Source organism: Cibotium barometz, chromosome 22, assembly GCF_041138505.1.
Source record: "Cibotium barometz isolate CiBa-2024 chromosome 22, ASM4113850v1, whole genome shotgun sequence".
Lineage (NCBI taxonomy): Eukaryota > Viridiplantae > Streptophyta > Polypodiopsida > Cyatheales > Cibotiaceae > Cibotium > Cibotium barometz.
This window is the reverse complement of record NC_141067.1, coordinates 20763022-20786281: the sequence shown is the minus strand read 5'-3', so window position 1 is coordinate 20786281 and position 23260 is coordinate 20763022. Positions and strand designations below refer to the sequence as shown.

The following is a 23260-nucleotide window of genomic DNA, read 5'->3' as shown; positions in this document are numbered from 1 at the left end:
CCTTTGGGTTCTCTATGCCTAGTGACAATGCTACTGCAGCATATGTATGAAAGTAACCCCTTAACCAGGGTAGCATCCAAAAATTTCTAAGACAGTAGACTTCTCTATCAAAATAATCTTCTCATAACTTTTAGGAATAATCATTGCATCTAGGAACATGGACAATGTCTTGAATAAAAAATTTGCAACTATCATGACATTGTGGTAGATTATAATCTTTGCCTTAGACAATTTGCTTAGGCAGTGAGAGAGAGCTACATCTCAGCCGCCGCCACAGTACTCCCTTTTATGCCGCTCCAAGAATTCATCATTGACTTCAAATGTACTCTGCAAAACAAAATAATTAAGGAAACATAAGTCTACATATCACATTCACACACACACACACACACACACAACACACACATACACAAAGAGAGAGAGAGAGAGAGAGAGAGAGAGAGAGCTGCAGGAGATGTCGCAAGAGTTGCAAAGTTTGATAAATGTCAAAAAGTACGTAGGAAGTGCAATTTAGCAAAGAATAGTATGCAATTATCATCTTTAATACACTAAGTATGCTTTATGAATGCAGGGTGAAGCAGATGGTAATGCAAACACAAAAAACAACACGGCCTCTAGGTGAAGGACATGAAGCCATTCTTAATCTAAAAAGAACATGCCATTTTGAGTTCTTCCATGGTTCTCGATTTCCATTGCAAGCCACCACTACTACTGAGCGTTGCTTTATCTTTAAGATGTCTACTACTGAACCTGGTTCTGGGATTGACATTGTTCGGCAAATGGACAAGGATGGTAATGGGAATCTTCATCAAGCATGGGTCTACTTTGATCATGTGCATCGAGTGGATATTGGATGGCATACAATGGGAGCACATGTTTATGACCACATGTATCATCCGCAGTCAAAGCATATCTTGATTAGTCGAGATGTTGTTTTTGTGGAAGATGCTGTGCAGCCTTTGTTATCATGTACCAAAGAGACAGGTGTGAGTGAGTCTCATCTGTCTCACAAATTGTTGGTCTTACCAAAGGTTAATAGAACTTTTACTATCTTCTCCTACTCTGTTCATCTACTCCTTGTGGAGTCATTTAACTTATCAAAGCCATATTTGGCCTGCAGCTTCATGAAGGTTTTATCATCTGGCACAAATCCATCATCTTTGAACTTTTGTGCTTTGCCCAAACATATACTGAGACACTCTTTACTATTGTAATTTTCCTCCAATATACTAAGTCATCACTATCATCTTCCGAGACAAAACCACTACCCTCTTCCTAAAAATTGGCAATAGCACATAAAAAAAAATATTCCCTAAGACTGAAAATATTCTAAATGTCAGACAACAGTACATAACGTTTGTTATCCACCACAACGAATTCTGGCAGCATTGCTAATACTAGACCACACTGGTCCACTTTGAAGAGATCTACATCTAGAGGTCTCTATATTGTTGACGGCTTAAGAGCAACAATATCCATGGACTTTGCCTCCTCTTCCTTCTGTACTAGCTGTATCTCTTCCTCAAGTTCTGCCTTCTCATCAGAAGGTAACTTATCTTCTTGGGGAATTTCATCTTGAATAGTACCTTCATACAATAGTTCTCCACCCCTTTAGGAAGCTCTTTATAGAGGCAGTGCAAGTAGCAGAGGAATCCAAATAGCTCATACAACAGCCTGCAGCAACTTAAGTGCTAGGTACACCAAGTAGGCTTGTAGGAAGATGGGAGTTCCTGGTACTTCTTGTATAGAAAATTGTTTGCCTTCTTTCTTCATGCACAATCTAGCAAGTGCACATAAGCTTGATTGTTTAGCAGTAGCACCGTTCCTTTGGATACTAATTTTTTGAAACCATCCGTGTGTTTCGATAGGTACTCTGCATGCTGGTCCAAAATTGACTCTACTTGCAAAGGCTTGTTAAACATCTCAGCAATAATGTGAAAGTCATCAGTAGCTCTCGCGTTACAAACAAAATCGAAAAGTTTCGACAGGTACTCTGCATGCTGGTCCAAAATTGACTCTACTTGTGCAGAGGCTTGTTAAACATCTCAGCAATAATGTGAAAGTCGTCCAATAGCTACCGCGTTACAAAAAAATTTGAAAAGTTTCTCATCAATTAGAAGCAAGATCATTGCTCTCAAAAATTTCATCCTTCTTTTCTTTCATGTTAGTGCTAAGACGTTGCTCCTTCTTCTTCTGCTTCTTCCTCTTCGGCATCTCTTCCTTAGCCTCTGTTGAAAAATCGAAATCCCTCTTAACAGAGAGACTCTTGCGAGTAGGTCGCTTAGAAATAGACACCAGACTAAGAACACCTGCTTTCTCCTGTTCATCGGCCTCCATATCATCCTGGTCTCTTGAATGGGGTTCCTCATCATTATGATCCTTTACAAAGTAAAGGGGGTAACTTAATTCTCCCGGCTCCATAGTTGGAAACCCTTGATCTTTTGTTTGTTCTCTCACAAGCTATGGCTCATCTATCCTTGCCATAACCAATAGCTGCCAGTTGTTGCTTAATGCTTTTATATCTGTTCAAGTGTGTGATTAAAGGTTCACTTTCCTTCATATCCAATTTGTAGAATTGCATTAACAGATTTATCTTTGAATTTTTAGCTTGTGTGCCAAATAATTTATTGAGTTCATCCCATGCATCTTTTGCCCATTGTATCCCTGTGATGTGATGAATGATTTCATCATTTAAACTGAGTGCTATAAGTCCCAATGCTTTTTCATTCCTGCTCTTCCACTCATTTTTCCCTCTCTCTGGACATTCATCTCTTCCCTCAACTAGCCCCCACAGATTTTTCCTCATGAGAAAATACATGGTTTTTGTCTGCCATGTGTAAAATTACTCCCCATTAAATTTGGCTATTTCGTGTGCTGTACTCATGATGATGTGAAGGGGGTCTTATCTCTTGATCCAATTTCAAGATTCAAGGGGGCAGTGTCTACCCTTTTACAACTCAATCTGGTGTTTAAGAGATGATTACAACAAATTTATCAGCATAAAATCACCAGAAATTACATTAAATCAAGGGTAACCAATTTGTACGGAATGGTTGGAGTATCAAACCAACTCCAAATTGCAATCTGAAGTTATAGGGATCTGTATATCAAATACCTAATGGTTAATTTGAACCCTCAATTGTACCAAAATATAGTGATTAGCACTGATTAATCACTGATTAGCAAATTAATCTACTATTTTGTGTGCAAAAAACAGAGTATGCGAGGAGTCCAGATCTGGGGCTTTAGACTTCAAATGAGCTCAAATGCTTTCAAAGACATCAATAGCAATGAGTCTAGTAGAGTATTATGCCAAGAAACACAAGATTTGACCAAATATTGAAAGCTTAATCTTTGTTTTACCAAAGTCACCTACAGATTTGATGAAGAGCTTGGATCTCACTGTCGACTTGATCAAATTGAATTCTGACTGTTTTGTTGTGGCTAGAAGGGATTGGCCTAATATTGAGTGTGCAAGGAGCTAGAGCTCCTCCACCAGTTGAGGGTATAGAGGTGAGTTGAAAAATAACTAAAAATTTGATTAATTAGATAATGGGCTCATAAACCTGATGGATTCTAGGCATGGCTTTGATACCATGTTGAAATTAGAGGAATGTGATGAGCTATGGTGGATCAAATACTAGAATCAACATCATTAACAAAGTGATTAGCAAATAATTAAGATGTGATTAGTGAGTAATTAATAAATAGCTTAATGTAGGCATGGATAATCAAAAACCAGCAAATTCTCATTAGGCCAATGCCTCAATTTATAGTGTTTACATCAAAGCATCTAATCCCACTGATTTCTCCTTAATTCACTCCACCTCTCCCAGAATATCTCCACCTCTTTTGCTTGATTCTCTCCACCTCTTCACTTTTCCCAGAATATCTCCACACTTCCTAAATCTTCTCATGCTACCCTTTATTCTCTCCCAGTAGATTCTTCTCACCTTCTCACAGGTTCTTTCACATTTACACATTCTCTTTTACAGCCTCTAACCAAGGGCTTGTTCTCGCACACACCCTATTCACTTGTATTTTCAACAGTAGGTTGTCTCACGTCGAGTTTCATCATAAAGTGGCCATAGATTGGGCTTTGAGTTTTGATCCTTTAAGTCATTTCTTGCTGCCGCTGTGTCTTTCAAGCCAACGAGGTGTTGCCATAACGAATGACCAACGTTCTTGAATATGTGCATAGGATCAAGAAGATGACATATCCTCAAATCCTTCCAATATTCCAAAGTATACCATATCGAAGGACTTTGAGCTAGAGCACATTTTCCTCTCGCTCGCTTCTTTACAGCGTCGTCATCATCGCCGCTTATGATCTCCGACTCCGGATCGATAGCGGGTCCAACAATCCACTTTAGATACCAATCCTTCGGTGTCATTGGTATTGGACATCTCCCTTCTACCTTTCCATTAAAATGTATGGCTTGCCTTCTGTCTCGTAGATAATGATCTTCAGATAAAAATCGTCTATGTCGAAGATATATATTTTTGTTGAGGTTTTTGCTATAAGTCGATCTCAACCAATCATTACAAATTGGACAAGCTTTATAACCCTTGGTACATATCCCTGCATGGAAAACATAACAAAGATGATTAGCGCAATGAACATCGTACAAACGTATGAGACAATATATATATTTAAACCATTTACCTGAGCAAAAACCATATCCTGGAAAGTCATGGATAGTCCATGCTAAAATTCCACGAACAATGAACTGTCTTTGACCGATGCTTCTGGACATATCCATGACATCAATCCCTCTCCACAAATCTTGAAGATCATCGATGAGAGGGGCCAAATAAACATTCAGATCTTTAACTTGTCGTTTTCTTGGAATTAAGAGTGAGAGCATTAAATGCTCTTTCTTAATGCTGAGATACGGGGGTAGATTATAGTTAATAACTACCACTGGCCATGTAGACCATTTACTTGATCTTATTGAAAATGGATTCACGCCATCTAATGCTACACCCATCTTTAGATTGCGTGGTTCTTTTGCAAAATTTGGCCATCGCCGCAAATCAATATGCTCAAATGCAGGACTATCTGATGGAATTCGCATTACTCCATCTTTGCTCTTGTGCTCCGCTCCCCATGTCATAAGCTGAGCTAATTCGGGACTTTGGAACATATGTTTTATACGTGGAGCCATGGAAAAATGTCTCAATACCTTTGTAGGGACCTTACCTTTCTCCTCTTTATAACGAGGCATTTGACATTCTGGACACGTCACACCGTCCTCGTACTGACCTCTATATAAAATACAATCGTTGAGACATGCATGTATAGAAGAATTAGTCAAAAGTCCAAGACTCCTTATCATCTTCTTCACCTCATCATGTGATGTAGGAAGGGAATTGCTTGTCAGCAAGAACTTCTGAGAGAGTAGCCTGCAAATTCATTAAAAATATGATCAATAAGAAGCAACCATGTTTAGAATGTAACAAAAAAATATGTTAGATTGTTACATACTTCAAAAGTGCTGAAACGGATAGATTACTCCATCCAAAAACGTTAAGAATAAGTAAGCTTGCACTCAGTCATGTCAGTTGGCTTCCTGCGTAGATACGCTTTAGAGCTTCTTCTCAAAGATACTTCTCGTTGTTATTAGGAATATCGCTCGCCACTATTATTTTGATACCAATCCTTAATAAAATCAGACATGCCATCATCGTTATCAAAGATATCATCACGCCCATTAAAGTCTTGAGAATATTGTTTCTTTAGTCTTGCATACGCATTAGGATCACTCCTACGTAGGATCCTCATGCACTCTATTGACATGTGAGATACGTCATGTGAACGTTGATTTGTGATATTGTCGATGTCATAATCCGGAATCTACATATTTGAAGGCAAAGAAGATTATATCAATAGCATGCTTCTATATAAAAGAAAAGAGAGATGTGCATGGAATTCAATAATTATCACAGCAGATACAAAATAGTTAGAGGCAATAAAAGACAATTATCAAATTAAATTAGAGACAGTAGAGAACGTGGTGCAAATTAAAGTGTAGAATTAGGGTACAAGAGGTCAAAATAACATTAGGAATTGTATACAATCATTAGGGCCAAAAACGGCTAGAAAAGGGCTGTTTGTTAATCTAAGGATTAAGAAATTGTCCAATTGTGAATTGACACGTATACAAAAGTATGGCATTCTTGCCTCCTCTAAATGTTTTCTTATCGGTTCTATTTTAGTGGCGAACGGCTAAAACGGCTAAATTTAGACGTTTACGATGGCTAACATTAAAGTTTGGGTCCAAAATAGTGACATCTTGTTCCATTCTCTTAGTGGGCATAAAGAGTTGCCTCGTAGTCCTCATGATTTCATCCACTCTCTTTTGTATGCACGCACAGAGGATGCCCATTTCCATATGATGCCTTGTGTGGAGAGCACTTGCACATCATGTGGTTCACTTGCACATCTACAGATGGTAGATCTTGATGCAAGTGAAAAAGAGATAGTGCCATGGCTACATTATGAGTATGTGACACACTAGCTCCACAGTGGTGGGCAGTCCAAGAAGTTGCATCTCGTGGAAAAACATACATCACATTTGTCACTTCACAGCCACATTTAGGGAGAAGATATACCCCTATATACGGCACAATCATTGTGCCAAGCGGTACGATCGTCAATTCCGAGCATGCTTGGTAGAATTTCCTATTGGTGTGGTCATCTTAGTGGTTGATTTTGTAGAGAACTACACCTTTACACGTTTTTCAGGAGATACAATGTGAGTATTACTTCTCGAAGTAGGTGATGGTTATATTTCATAATATTTGTTTCGTGTTTGAGCTATATTACTTATTTGATTTTTTGTGTCCTAATCGTCTCTCTTGCTTACCTCACCAGGTTGCTATTTATGGTCCACATTAGCTATTGACATGTAGAGGCCCATGTAGATGGGATAGAAAGTACCCTGGTCGAGCCGTGTCATTATTCGATAGTATCTTTTCTATATCAGTTTGATGATCATTCACATGATGCACATTTTGTGCAACATTGTTTTCATCTCCATGATGTTTTTTATGAGATTGTGGGATCACACGTGGCCAACGATGGGTTTGGTCAGATGGTTGTGATGCACAGTTCAAGTCATCACAAAAGTTCTATTGGCTCTACAGGTAGTACTTATGGTTCTCTTAGATTTGTAATTAAACTAAATTCACTAGAACATCTTAAAGAAAACAATAACTAAGACTTTGTTTTATGGGTTTATAGGTGGCATGTGCAATCTAGTATCCCAGTGATCTCGGGGGAGTCACTATATGTAGAATACCCCTATCGCGTGCGTTCAAGGCCTATATTTTAAATCCTTTATGTGTAAATTTTTTTATCCATATAATATCCCCTTTTCTTTATGAATCTGTAAAATTTTTTGAAAAAATTTTAAATCATACCCTTATGTAAATATATTTCTGTAAGTTTCATAAATTAAAAATATGCTTCCATTGAACGCACGTGATATTTACATTTTTTTGTGAGTGACCCCCCCGAGCCAGTGATTTGGTCATTCTTTGAGATTGGTCACGGGAAGGGAGAGCATGATGGTGCAGGTGCATGTGTGAAACGTACTTTAAGACGTCATCAACTGCGACAGGATGCTGAGCGGTTCAGAGATGCAAGCCATGTGATCGAGTGGTGCTCCCAACATTTGTGTGGGAGTGCGATTGTGACACAGTACCTCACACCCTTGGGCTTACATTCCATCAGGAGCACGTGCATGGCGGTCCCCCACAATTTACACATGACAATTTGCATGCTTCTATGGAGCATGTATAGATGGCGATTGGTCACATTGTGCCTCGAGAGGATGGGCAGATGCATGGATACAAACAGTCCTCTCCCTTGAGCATCCTTCACATCCAGTGTTATCCGATGAGCACACATGTCGTGTATTCATGCCAGCTATGATGACCTGATAGGAGGGTGATGTATTTGCTATTATTACCGGTGAGGGAAATAGTGAGGGAGTAGATGACTATCTGATGAGTTGCACTGGGCTTACATTCCATCAGGAGCACGTGTATGGCAGCCCCCACTCATATTGTGTATTGAAAGTCCCCATGCCATCATACCCAAACATGCTCCGATATGGTGACCAAACTTTGCAAGCATGTGGGGGGGAACAAGAGTCTCTCAAGCACTAAGAGACTTGAAAAATTTGCACTGGGTGCCAATTGCTAATCCAAACATGCTCTGATGGTAACCAAACTTTGTGACCATGTGGGGGCAGGTCTCCCCCACATGCTCAAAAAGTTTGGTCACCATTGGAGCATGTTTGGGTACACGATGGCATGGAGAAGAGCGAGATTTTCCATGGCCTCTCAAGCAGCAAGAGACTTGAAAAATTCACACTGGACGCTAATTGCTAATCCAAACATGGTCTGATGGTGACCAAACTTTGAGACCGTGTGGGGGCGGGTATCCCCCACATGCTTGCAAAATTTGGTCACCATCGAAGTATGTTTGGGTATGATAGCATGGAGGAGAGCACGATTTTCCATGGCCTCTCAAGCACCAAGAGACTTGAAAAATCTGCATTGGGTGCTAATTGCTAATCTAAACATGCTCTGATAGTAGTGACCAAACTTTACGATCATGTGTGGGGGAGCCTCCCCACACATGATCGCAAAGTTTGGTCACTATCGGAGCATGTTTGGGTACGATGGCATGGATAAGAGTGAGATTTTCTATGGCCTCGCAAGCACCAAGATACTTGAAAAATCCGCACTGTGTGCACGGATTCCTAATCCAAAAATGCTTCAATGGTGACCAAACTTTGCAAGCAAGCATGTGGGGATGGGTCCCCCCCACATGCTTGCAAAGTTTGGTCACCATCGGAGCATGTTTAGGTACGATGGCATAAAGAAGAGCGGGATTTTCCATGGCCTCTCAAGCACCAAGAGACTTGAAGAATCCGCACTAGGAGCTAAATGCTAATCCAAACATGCTCCGATATGGTGACTAAACTTTATGAGCATGTGGGGGCTAGTCCCCCCCATATGCTCGCAAAGTTTGGTCACCATTGGAGCATGTTCACACAAAATACAAATTTTATAAAAATGGTTCACGCGTGAACCATTTTCTACACTCACGCCTTAAGGTCTCACGGCTTAAAGGTTCACACACAAAAAAAAAGGTTCTTGCATGAACCATTTTCTGCACTCACGTCTTAAGGTCTAATGGCCTCAAAGGTTCACGCCCAAATTTTTTTTTCGAAAATCGGTTCACATGCTAAATGGTTCATGCCGTGAACAAGTAAGTGTTTCATGTCCTGAAACAGTCCCCATGCGTACAAAAAAAAATCAAACTTAAATTTTCAGTGAAGTTCGGAGTTCACGGCATGCAACCCTAAGCATTTCACGGTATGAAACACTAAATATCTCACGGTGTGAAACAATCCCAAAAAAAATCAAATTTGATAAAATCTGTGGTCTACTTCATGCGGTGAACTACACCCTACTGGTCCACAACGTGAAACGGGGTCCGTCCAAAAAAAAACACCCTTGTTTGGAGGCTCGCATCTTCTAAACTGTGAATTCGATGAAGGCGCTCTAAGGCTCATCAGAAAGCCAACATCGAGCTCTTTAAATTTGGTCTTGGCTGTCTGAAGTCCAAATTGATCATTTTGGCCTCTGACCATCAACCTCAAAATTTGACTTGGAAATCGAGGCAAAAAACCCTCCCGAAAAGCATGAAAAATCATAAAAAATAGAGCGAAAACGATGTTAAACTATATTCGAGCTACTTTTTGAGAGACTAAACAACAAAATCACGAATGACCCAGAGAGATAAAGTTGTAGTACTCTAAAAATACTACAACTCTCTCATATACAGTTTTTCCAAATTCCTTTTGGAACACCCTCAAAAACGTGCTACGAAATAGGGAAAAAAATGTCAGAAAAATTTTCATCTTGAGACTGTGATGGAAAATAGGTTTTAGGGCCTCCTCTTCCATCTGGGAAGTTACTAGCGTGCTCTTTTTTTGGAAAAGTATCCTTAAGGTCATTCATGTGCGTATAGCGTCTAAGCTAATTAGGGCAAATGGACACTCGTTTGACCCAACAAAAACGGAGAGTACGCCAAACCTCTTGAGGCTGTAAACGGGCTATGAGAAAATATAAAAAGAAAAAAAAACAAGTGTGTTGTCTCATTAAGGAGCAATTGACAAAGTTAGACATGGCAATAAATAGAGGGACTATGTGGGCCGACCCCTCATTGAACCCAATGACTGACATCTTTGAGCCATTGAGATCTATGCCCCAAATGCACCTCCCAATAACATTGGCCGTGCCTACAACAAGCGTGTCATCGGGTTTTACACCCCCTATCACTTCAATCCCACCGTGCTTTGGTTCTTTACCTAACATTACCACCAATCTTATAGGTACCAACCCTTGGACACGCACACCTTAGATATGCTTACTAGTCTAGGAAGGGGGGTTGCCCAAGGACTGAGTAAGTCCCTACCCACAAGAGCACTCACATATGGCCACACTGACCCATACAACAATACGATCGTATAGATTTCCAAAATTATGGGTAAATACGACGGAACAACTAATCCTATTCAATTCATTCAATGTTTGAACAAAGATGTGAAGCCTTTGGAAATCCAAACTACCCTACCAAGGTACATGCGTTGAACCTATGCTTAGAAGGAAAAGCTAGTCGATGGTTTATCACATTGATGCCGGCGAGACCAAGACCAACTTTCAAGACAAGGTGATCGGTGGAGTGCAGCAAAAGAACTCTATTCGATTGAGCGTAAACCAAACGAAACCATTAGAGACTTTATCCTTCGAATAAAACTCTTGGACTCATGATGTGAGTCATGGGAGAACTTCAATGATTCTTAATTGAAGAGAGGTTTCATGATGGCTTAAAGAATAACAACTTACACAACTTGATCATTGTATCCAACCCGAAAACATTCGATCAATGTTGAAGAAGCAGTACGTTTAGATGACAACATACTGGAAGATCATCATGCTACAAGATGTTCCTAAAAAACAAAACCAAGTGAAGCAATGGCAAAAGAAAGATCGATCTCAGAATTGTCATTCCCTGAATTCTATGTAACCTTGCTTAAAAGCTTTCAATCGACATCTCTAAGAGAGATGAAATCCTTCAAAGCCAAACATCCTTAATGCCTCTACAAGTGAGGAGTGATATGCCTTGTGTTTGTCTCTCTCTCTCTCTCTCTCAATATCTATCTCTCGTTTTCATAAACCTATGAGTGTGTATAAGTTGTAAAGGTATAGTTATATTCTAAAAACGTGATAATCAAGTTTTTAAAACCTAGCTACACACTGGTGAAGCTACATGATGAGCACTCTATTGAGGATATGCCAGATTTTGTGGAGGAGTGGATAGATTCTTCTAGCAAGGGATGCATTTTCCCCTCTTGGATGCAAGATCATGGGCTTAGTGATTGGGAGAAGGAATATTGCCCTTGGTGGTTGGATTATCCCATTGGGGAGTATCCCAAAAATGAGGCATATCATTATAAGGGTAAGATATCCAATTATACCTCCCATTCACAGTTTGTGCATTATCAACAACTTATGTTTTCTTCATTAATGACATGTATTACTCTAAAAGAAGCTTGATCCATCCGACCACCCACGATCCATCACTCGCATTGCACTCGCATCTCTATAGAGACTCTTTTAACCTCTGTAGTAGAGGGTTTATTCACAATTTTAATCTTAGAAAATTATTGTAACTCACTCACACTCACACTCACACTCACACTTTCACTCTCGTCTTGCAGAGACTCAAATATAATATTTTTACACATTCTAGCCTCTGTAGGGACTTAAAATGAAATTTCCCAAACAATATAACCAAGCCTCTATAGGGACTTAAAATGAAATTTCCCAAACAATATAACCAAGCACAATATTTGTCTCAACCTCAATCTTGACCTTGATCTCACTCAGAGTCTTGATTTGAATCTCAATCTAGATCTCAATCATCTCGATTGATTATGAAGAACACATGTTCTCTCTCTCTCTCTCTCTCTCTCTCTCTCTCAATATCTATCTCTATTTTTCATAAACCTATGAGTGTGTATAAGTTGTAAAGGTATAGTTATATTCTAAAAACGTGATAATCAAGTTTTTAAAACCTAGCTACACAGGAAGGAGATTTTCACAAAACTTCTACATTCTGAGGGAGATCAGGAAGGCAAAGAATTGTGTAGAGTTATGTGTTCCCAAGCTCCCTTTCCAGAGGGTCTGCAGGTCTATATGTGAGAACTGGAGCCTATCTGCCCGTAAGGTGGAAGAGGACAGCCTTGCTCTGTCTATCGGAGGCTGCTGAAGACTTTCTCTCATAGAGTACAAGTTCCAATGACCTGTGTGGAGAAGCTTCTACACCTTGCAGAGCTTATAGACCCAAAGATGAAAAACATCCTCATGATTCCACCAACAAGAGCTCCTCAGGATAAAATAAAAATTGTAGAGATTACACATGATATTAACACAAGAGCCATGGCTCTTGATTAATTATGTTAAAAGAGTACATTCAAATTTGTAATGTCAAGTAGGAGTGTCATTAACAAGATAGACTTGATTAATTATGTTAGAAGAGTACATTGGAGTGAGTATTGTCAAGTAGGAGTGATTTTGATTGTGTGACCCAATTATTTACATTGTATTAGTCGCTCCCTTCTAAGGAGAACCTTTCTTCCATTGTGAATGAAATTAAAGTGTGCCGGTGTGTCTTGTAAGGACAATATCCTTCCTTAGCTCTTGTAAATTGCATTTCTCTCGTATAGAAACAATTGTCACCAGTGTTGAAGCTTCATCACTCACTTCAATGTGTATGACTTTGTTGTCCATTGCAATTGCGGCTTCCTGATCCATTGGTACCAACTCTCCATTGATGTAACGTAACCTGCTATACCAGAAGGACAAGATAAAAGTTTGAGTTGCAATCATGTACTTCGCAATTGTCTCCAGTGCAATGTTACAATGGATATCGTCAAAAACTTTACTCGGCCATCCCTCATCAAGAAGTCTTACTAAGAGGAATGTGTCCAAATCTTTGCAGACGGAGCATGGTTCTTGCTATCTTCACCTAAAATAAGCTAAAAAGTTCCACGAGTATAGTAATTGGTAGATAAACAATAATTTTTACTACACGAGTTGGAATGCTCCCTCATAGAGAGCGTTGCACATCCTTGAAAAGGTTGCTCTTGGCTGACTCCATTATTGAGGGGTATGGGATAGGCCAACCCATGTAGGACCACTCACCTTGCAAAGGTAGCTCTTCCAAGCAGCCACGATTGTGTTTCTTGTTTACCAGACGATAGAAATGATGATAGAAAAAGATTCTTGTATCTACAAGGCTTTTGTTTCTCCTTCCCTCATACTGTAGCCAACCAATGTGTGCGTGAACCACATTCATAATGCCAATGATGAACTGAACTGGCTCCCACTCCTCATATGAGATGAGGGGTACACATCTTCAACCATAGATGTGGATAGTTTACACAGTTCATTAGACCATTATATGAGAAAATGAAAGATTGACAAAGGGATAGATTAACCTACAGTTTGGTCTATGCGAGGGTAATTTTTTGTCATCTGGATTGTCAAGCACAAGCTCATTATGCATATATATATATGCTGCACTAGGACTTCCTTGATGGTTTTCCTTCCAGTCTCTATCTTGAAGTCACTCACACTCACACGAGTTCACACTCACACTCACACTCACACCCACACTCACACACTCACACTCACACTCACACACTCACACTTTCACTCTCCTCTGGCAGAGAGTCAAATATAACAATTTTGCACATTCTAGCCTCTGTAGGGACTTAAAATGAAATTTCCCAACAGTATAGCCAAGCATAATATTTGTCTCAACCGCAATCTTGACCTTGATCTCACTCTGAGTCTTGATTTGAATCTCAATCTAGATCTCAATCATCTCGATTGATTATGAAGAACACATGCTCTCTTTCTCTCTCTCTCTCTCTCTCTCTCTCAATATCTCTCTCTCTTTTTCATAAACCTATGAGTGTGTATAAGTTGTAAAGGTATAGTTATATTCTAAAAACATGTGTAAACATGTTTTTAGAATATAACTATGGTACAACATGTGTAAACATGGTACAACATGTGTAAACATGTTGTACCATGGCCACTAGTTTTCCATTGCTTGCCTTCTTGAAGCCTTGTAAACGACCTTTCCTATGGTGCTCCAGTACATTTTGTCGTCGAGGTCGGTGAGGCCCGATTGTAGCAGCAGGCTATAGATAAACACAAGCGATCCTACGAAATGCCTCTCCCACCCAAGCACCATCATCGTCCTTCTTGTTGTGCAAGGATATCTCCTCGATCTCGTCTTTTAGTCTTCTTGGTGCAGCAATATCTTCTTGGAAGCTAGAGTAGAAAGGTTAGGGTTACAGTAAAAAGGAAAGAGATCAAAGATGATGTGCGGCCATATCTTCTTGGAAGCTAGAGTAGAAAGGTTAGGGTTATAGTAAAAAGGAAAGAGATCAAAGATGATGTGCAAACTAGGGTTTTCTTACGAAATGCCTCTCCGACCCAAGCACCATCATCGTCCTTCTTGTTATGTAGGGATATCTCCTCAATCTCGTCTTTTAGTCTTCTTGGTGCGGCAATATCTTCTTGGAAGCTAGAATAGAAAGGTTAGGGTTATAGTAAAAAAGAAAGAGATCAAAGATGATGTGCGGCCATATCTTCTTGGAAGCTAGAGTAGAAAGGTTAGGGTTATAGTAAAAAAGAAAGAGGTCAAAGATGATGTGCAAACCAGGGTTTTACGGAAGCCTTGAAGATGAAAGAGATGGAGCTCTAAGAAGGGAGAGAGATTAAGATGGAGGAGAAAGTTTAGGGTTTCGGGCCTTAATGGTTTCATTAGGGTTGGGCAAATGAGACAGAGATGGAAAAGGAAGGGAGGAAGAGTTTGATTTGGACGTTCAAGAGGGAAAGGGGACTTGAAAATGAAAGATGGGTTTTTGGGGGGAAAAGTGAGTTTTGGGGGGATCTCAAAAATTTCAAAATTTTAAGGACTTTTGAGCCACAAAAATGGTAGGACCATACCTACCCTAAACCCTCTACTTTTTTAAAGGGACAAGTGTAATTATTAGTACTGAAAGCCTAGTCCCCCTCCCTAAAGCCTAGTCTCCCTCGCTATATTCAAAGGAGACCAAATGTGCACAATCCTCTATTCTTATTGGTCCGTTGCTAATTACTTTTATTAGTAAAAGTCGCAAAATATGTTCAAATGTCCCCTAATAAGTGAAGCTACATGATGAGCACTCTATTGATGAGGATATGCCAGATTTTCTCGAGGAGTGGATAGATTCTTCTAGGAAGGGATGCATTTTTCCCTCTTGGATGCAAGATCATGGGCTTAGTGATTGGGAGAAGGAATATTGCCCTTGGTGGTTAGATTATCCCATTGGGGAGTATCCCAAAAATGAGGCATGTCATTATAAGGGTAAGATATCCAGTTATATCTCCCATTCACAGTTTGTGCATTATCAACAACTTATGTTTTCTTCGTTAATGACATGTATTACTCTAAAAGAAGCTTGATCCATCCGACCACCCGCGATCCATCACTCGCATTGCACTCGCATCTCTGTAGAGACTCTTTTAACCTCTGTAGTAGAGAGCTCAATTTTAATCTTAGAAAATTATTATAGCACACTTACACACACTTTCACTCTCGTCTTGCAAAGACTCAAATATAACAATTTTGCACATTCTAGCCTCTGTAGGGACTTAAAATGAAATTTCCCAAACAATATAACCAAGCACAGTATTTGTCTCAACCTCAATCTTGACCTTGATCTCACTCAGAGTCTTGATTTGAATCTCAATCTAGATCTCAATCATCTCCATTGATTATGAAGAACACATTCTCTCTCTCTCTCTCTCTCTCTCTCTCTCTCTCTCTCTCTCTCAATATCTATCTCTCTTTTTCATAAACCTATGAGTGTGTATAAGTTGTAAAGGTATAGTTATATTCTAAAAACGTGATAATCAAGTTTTTAAAACCTAGTTACACAATGGGCAATAATCTCTGTACAGACTCTTTTAACCTTTGTAGTAGAGAGCTTATCACAATTTTAATCTTAGAAAATTACTATCACACACTTACACTCACACTTTCACTCTCGTCTTGTAGAGACTCAAATATAACAATTTAGCACATTCTAGCCTCTGTAGGGACTTAAAATGAAATTTCCCAAACACTATAACCAAGCACAGTATTTGTCTCAACCTCAATCTTGACCTTGATCTCACTCAGAGTCTTGATTTGAATCTCAATCTAGATCTCAATCATCTCGATTGATTATGAAGAACACATTCTCTCTCTCTCTCTCTCTCTCTCTCTCTCTCTCTCTCTCTTTCATAAACCTATGAGTGTGTATAAGTTGTAAAGGTATAGTTATATTCTAAAAACGTGATAAGCAAGTTTTTAAAACCTAGTTACACAATGGGCAATATTCATAAAATTTTGTGAGGCCATGGCCCATGTAGTTTTTTTTGTCAATCACGTGAGATAAGAAAACAGTGTCATTATTTCAAAAGAAATATTCACGAGAGAGAACTTTGTGACGGTAGTTTATTCACGAGAGTGTGCGTGTATAAGTTGGCGGCGTCTAATCAAGCTAAGAAAGGGTTTTGGCGACGCTGGCAATGAGGCTTTCCACCTCATCCTTGCCGATGCCGAAGGCTATCTCTAGCACCTCCTCGGGGAGGGGTGGGTAGGCGTCGAAGAGAGCGGCGGCGAGTTGCGAGGTGCCCGGGTTCTGGCTATTGAGGGCGGAGATGGCGAGGGCGGATTGGTGCTCGTCGGGGTTGAGCTGGAAGTGCACAAGGCCGCGAGGGAAGACAAAGAGATCGCCGGGGGCGAGGGTCTGCTCAAAGAGGGTATTGTTGGGCGTGGCGGTGACGAAGCCCACCTTGAGCGTGCCCTTGGCCAGGAAGAGCACCTCGGTGGCGCGGGGATGAACGTGGGGCGGGTTTAATCCCTTGGGGTCGAAGTCGATGCGGGCGATGGACAGGCCCTGCGTGTTGAGAGCAAAGAAGTTGGCTGCACTGGCCAGGTTGACGGAGACGCCCAGCCCTTTGATAGGTTTGGCGGGATGCTCAAGCATCGTGAACTTGAAGTCGGCGTCCTGCACCTCATCGGCCGGCTTGCAGGCGAACCCGTTGAGGGTGATCATGCTGGTGTTATCCGCCACACAGAAGTCCTGCAGAGGGTCTTCATCCGCGGCCCTCACTTCTAATATGAGCGGAGACATGAGCATCACCGCCAGTAGAAGCAGAAAGCTGCTAGCTGCTGCCATAGCTGTGGCTTGCGGACTGTGAGCACGCTGGGATATTGGAGATGATGAGGAGCGAAAGCTGTGATATTGGAGATAGATGATCAGAAGAATAGGCTACGCCGATCCTCATGCGCCTGACGTCGTATTTATATGCTGCACGACGCCGCTGGCTGGAAAGAACGAGTCTTATCATCCGCTCTCCAAGGAACCAGTCCTATCCGCTCTAAGAAAGAGTCCATGTCCATGCCGACCCGGTCGACGTTCCCGCTATCTGATCTGCCGGAAGGGAGGACGTCACAGTGATTGACGTAGTCTCCGACCATCACCTTGTGATTTATGTTGTATCCTGACGCTCGCTGTAGTCTTCTATCCTCTACGTGCCACGGATGTGCCGGCCATACGTGCCACGCAGGACTCCAAGTTGAAGGAGTCAACATAATTTGTTGGTCCAAGTCCTTTTGGATGTTGGGACCACACGTGACACGGGTGTGAATGTGACTCGCCTTCCTGTTCTCAAATGAATCTTTTAGAGAGAGAGAGATAATTGTGACTCGCCTTCCTTCCTTTTTTCTGATGAATCTTAGAGAGAGAGAGAGAGATGTGTTAGTAGGGGTGAGAGAGAGAGAGGGGGGGTCTATGTGCTAGTAGGGGTGAAACAAACCTAAGCTCTCTAAGTGTTTGCCACATTTTAAAGGCACAAAAGGCACATTTTTCTTTGGATATTTTAAAGTCTAGTTAAGTGTCCACCCACTTGTGTGTGAACACCCTCTTAATAAGAGAACATAAGATGGGGCTTTGGTGCCTCTATAAATCATTGTACATGGTGAAAGTATTATCATTGTTGCATTATGCAATCTCTCACTATTATTAGCTATCACATCTTTCTCTCCCTCTCCCTCTCCCTCTCTCTCTATCCCTCTCTCTAAGTACTATCTCGATGGCTTGAACCTCCATCTCTCTTTGCACAAGTTCTACTCCTACACTCACATCATTGGCACCTTCCACCCACCATAACATGAGCTCTAATCATGCAAACACAAATATAGTATCAGAGCCTTGATCCATGATACTCCCATTAATCACCTTTCATTAGTAAGAACCCTTTTTTCCTCTTTGCCTAGGCACCCCCTGGCAATGTTTTTCCTTGTTCTCCCTCTATAGAGAATCATTCTTTGAGATTTTTAGTGTGTTTTGAAGATAACACAGAGCCTCGAGGGGCTTATTTCAACTCAAAGAAAATGTGGTGAAAACACATCATAAACTCATGGAAAAACATATTTTATAGCATTGAGGGCTACATGTAAAATGAACAATTTCTCTTAGGGTCTTCTAATCGGTGATACAAGCTAAATGAGTTTCAAGTTTAAAGGCAAACCATCAAGTGGGTGATGAAAACCAAGCAATCATCGATTTCCTTTACTAATCGAGTGATTAACCCTAATCACCTTCAATTTTTTGAAGTTCTCAAGTTCCAAATCATTGACTTGTGAGTTGATATTCCCATATATATCCACCCCCTTCATTTGTTGCGTTAATCGCTTCCTCCAAACTACACTACATTTTTGCATATGCTTTTAGGGAGGTGGGGGAGCATTGCATAATCATCAAATCAGAGGGATTGCCTTGAAAAAAAATTTGATGCTTTTCTCAAGTATGGAAAAAACCAACAAATTTAAGCTCTTGAAGCCAGAAGAAATTGCGGCTTTTCAAAAATTAGGGTAAAGTTGGCGTAAGTATAGCCTCTACACAATCAAGAATTCGGCACTTCATCAAATTGAAGACCTTGCACACCGATAAGTTTTTGGAGCTTTTCCACAAGAAATCCTTTTGCATTAAAGCGACCATGCCACATCAACAACAAATCCTTCATTATAGCTTTTAAATCGAGCATTAAGAGGTACTCTCCCTTGGCCCTTGAGCTGCAAAATGATAGTCCAAGTGTCAATCGCTTGGTAATGACATCAAAGGATGATCTTCATAGACATTACACCAACGTGGTGAGTTTTTCAAACTTCCAACATTATCTTCTAATTATGTATGATTTATGGGTTATATGCTGGGGATGTCTCCCAACATCTCAATATTTGGATATCTTTTTTATAAGCCTTCTATAAAAGGGTTTGCTTCTTTTTATCTTACTTTCCCTACTTAGAGAGAGAGGATTGTCTATAAACAGACTAATGTACGCAATTGGACCTAACATGCGAATTTCATGTGTTGGCATCATTGTGTGCTTTTGTATTACATGATTGCAATCTAAGAGCCCAAATCATCATATTGAAGGTTATGTATCACTCTTAGCTGACACTTCACTCTGAAGAGGGGTTTGTTGGATATTTCGGAGTCTAGTAATTGTCAAGTGCTGTGTGAACAACCCCTTAATAAAAGAATATAAGATAAGGCCCTCATGCCTATATAATCATTGTATATGGTGGAATTATTATCATAATACAATCATTATTGTTATATATGGTGGAACTATTATCCTAGTACAAACATTATTGTGATGTGTAATCTCTCTCAATTGTTGGGCTACTATCACATCTCCCTATGTCTCTTATACATGGTGGAATTATTCTCATCGTACAAACATCATTGTGATGTGCAATCTCTCCCAATTGTTGGCTATCACATCTCGCTTTGTCTCTCTCTCTCTCTCTCTCTCTCTCTCAAAGGGGCACCATGTCCATGGCTTGAACCTGAATTTCCATTTGTTTTTGCACAAGTTCTTCTCCTACACTCACATCATGGACATGTTCCACCCACCATACATGAGCTTTAATCATGTGGATACTAGAAGTTTTCTGGGGAGGATCTCCCCTTCTACTGTAATTTATGGGATTAAAATTTGGTATGCATATTATTGGGGATTAATGCATGCCAAAGCTTCATGCGTTGCATTCACATTTGTAGCCACAATTCAAGCCTAATTGTTATGCATTGGATCAGAAACTCATTGCAAATTACACAAAATAAGGAGAAACCCATGTCCTAGTTATATTTTTAAATTATAGTTTATCTCTATATCCTCCATCAGGTTTGTTTCTTATTATATATTACACTAATTTTTTTAAAAAGTAACTATATAAATATTAAGGTCTATAATTTGTTCAAGTATTTGATGTTTTAAACTAACATTACTAAATTAACTTTTGTTCAAAAATAAGATCTAAAATTCTACTAGTATCCGATTTTCTTTTCTAAACTATATACATAAGTATACAAATGTGGATTAAATTTAGTTTATGGAAATTTATCAATGCAGAATAAACTTAGGTTGGATAAGCATATAATCAAAAATTTAAAACTAAGTATAAATAGTTGTAATAGTTTTAAAGAGTACACTTGTTAAGGTATGAATTACCGGTTTACGTTTTAAAAAAAATTGATGCATAGAAAAATAATTACTTCATGTAATATAAAAAAGGTTAATATGTTTTTAAAAGATGAAGTAATTAAAAATATATTTTTTTATTGAAAATATGTTTTTAATGAAAAAATAAAAGATGATGCCTAAAATGTATTCGTGTTTGAAAGTGGAACCATTAATAGGACCATGTAGATGGAATTTATGAACTTAGCTTCATCAAATCTAGAAATATAGGTGTAGAGCGGTTTAGGAAAGGTCCTTACATAAAATAGGGGTTATCCTAATAGATTAATTGTATATGGAAAATGTAGTGAAGTAGAAAAATAAGAGAAGGTGAAGGCTCATAAATGATCCACTGCTTCTTCTCTCGACTTTGACATGGTAAGCGAACTTAAGGTAACCTATAATCTTAGAGAGAGAGAGAGAGAGAGAGAGAGAGAGAGATGTGTTGGTAGGGGTGAGAGAGAGAGAGGGGGGGTCTATGTGCTAGTAGGGGTGAAACAAACCTAAGCTCTCTAAGTGTTTGCCACATTTTAAAGGCACAAAAGGCACATTTTTCTTTGGATATTTTAAGTGTCCACCCACTTGTGTGTGAACACCCTCTTAATAAGAGAACATAAGATGGGGCTTTGGTGCCTCTATAAATCATTGTACATGGTGAAAGTATTATCATTGTTGCATTATGCAATCTCTCACTATTATTAGCTATCACATCTTTCTCTCCCTCTCCCTCTCCCTCTCTCTCGATCCCTCTCTCTAAGTACTATCTCGATGGCTTGAACCGCCATCTCTCTTTGCACAAGTTCTACTCCTACACTCACATCATTGGCACCTTCCACCCACCATAACATGAGCTCTAATCATGCAAACACAAATATAGTATCAGAGCCTTGATCCATGATACTCCCATTAATCACCTTTCATTTAGTAAGAACCCTTTTTTCCTCTTTGCCTAGGCACCCCCTGGCAATGTTTTTCCTTGTTCTCCCTCTATAGAGAATCATTCTTTGAGATTTTTAGTGTGTTTTGAAGATAACACAGAGCCTCGAGGGGCTTATTTCAACTCAAAGAAAATGTGGTGAAAACACATCATAAACTCATGGAAAAACATAATTTATAGCATTGAGGGCTACATGTAAAATGAACAATTTCTCTTAGGGTCTTCTAATCGGTGATACAAGCTAAATGAGTTTCAAGTTTAAAGGCAAACCATCAAGTGGGTGATGAAAACCAAGCAATCATCGATTTCCTTTACTAATCGAGTGATTAACCCTAATCACTCGATTAATCCTAATCGAGTGATTAGGGTTAATCACTCGATTACTGAAGGTGATTAGGGTTAATCGAGTGATTAACCCTAATCACCTTCAGTTTTTTGAAGTTCTCAAGTTCCAAATCATTGACTTGTGAGTTGATATTCCCATATATATCCACCCCCTTCATTTGTTGCGTTAATCGCTTCCTCCAAACTACACTACATTTTTGCATATGCTTTTAGGGAGGTGGGGGAGCATTGCATAATCATCAAATCAGAGGCATTGCCTTGAAAAAAAATTTAATGCTTTTCTCAAGTATGGAAAAAACCAACAAATTTAAGCTCTTGAAGCCAGAAGAAATTGCGGCTTATCAAAAATTAGGGTAAAGTTGGCGTAAGTATAGCCTCTACACAATCAAGAATTCGGCACTTCATCAAATTGAAGACCTTGCACACCGATAAGTTTTTGGAGCTTTTCCACAAGAAATCCTTTTGCATTAAAGCGACCATGCCACATCAACAACAAATCCTTTTGCATTAAAGCGACCATGCCACATCAACAACAAATCCTTCATTATAGCTTTTAAATCGAGCATTAAGAGGTACTCTCCCTTGGCCCTTGAGCTGCAAAATGATAGTCCAAGTGTCAATCGCTTGGTAATGACATCAAAGGATGATCTTCATAGACATTACACCAACGTGGTGAGTTTTTCAAACTTCCAACATTATCTTCTAATTATGTATGATTTATGGGTTATATGCTAGGGATGTCTCCCAACATCTCAATATTTGGATATCTTTTTTATAAGCCTTCTATAGAAGGGTTTGCTTCTTTTTATCTTACTTTCCCTACTTAGAGAGAGAGGATTGTCTATAAACAGACTAATGTACGCAATTGGACCTAACATGAGAATTTCATGTGCTGGCATCATTGTGTGTTTTTCTATTACATGATTGCAATCTAAGAGCCCAAATCATCATATTGAAGGTTATGTATCACTCTTAGCTGACACTTCACTCTGAAGAGGGGTTTGTTGGATATTTCGGAGTCTAGTAATTGTCAAGTGCTGTGTGAACAACCCCTTAATAAAAGAATATAAGATAAGGCCCTCATGCCTATATAATCATTGTATATGGTGGAATTATTATCATAATACAATCATTATTGTTATATATGGTGGAACTATTATCATAGTACAAACATTATTGTGATGTGTAATCTCTCTCAATTGTTGGGCTACTATCACATCTCCCTATGTCTCTTATACATGGTGGAATTATTCT

The 23260-nt window shown here is 39.5% G+C and overlaps 1 pseudogene; it reads right to left on the bottom strand.

Annotated features, from left to right (window-relative positions):
• Nucleotides 1-16691: 16691 nt before the first annotated feature.
• LOC147626376 (germin-like protein 8-5 pseudogene) lies at nt 16692-17372 on the bottom strand (annotated as a pseudogene).
• Between the last annotated feature and the right edge of the window lie 5888 nt (nt 17373-23260).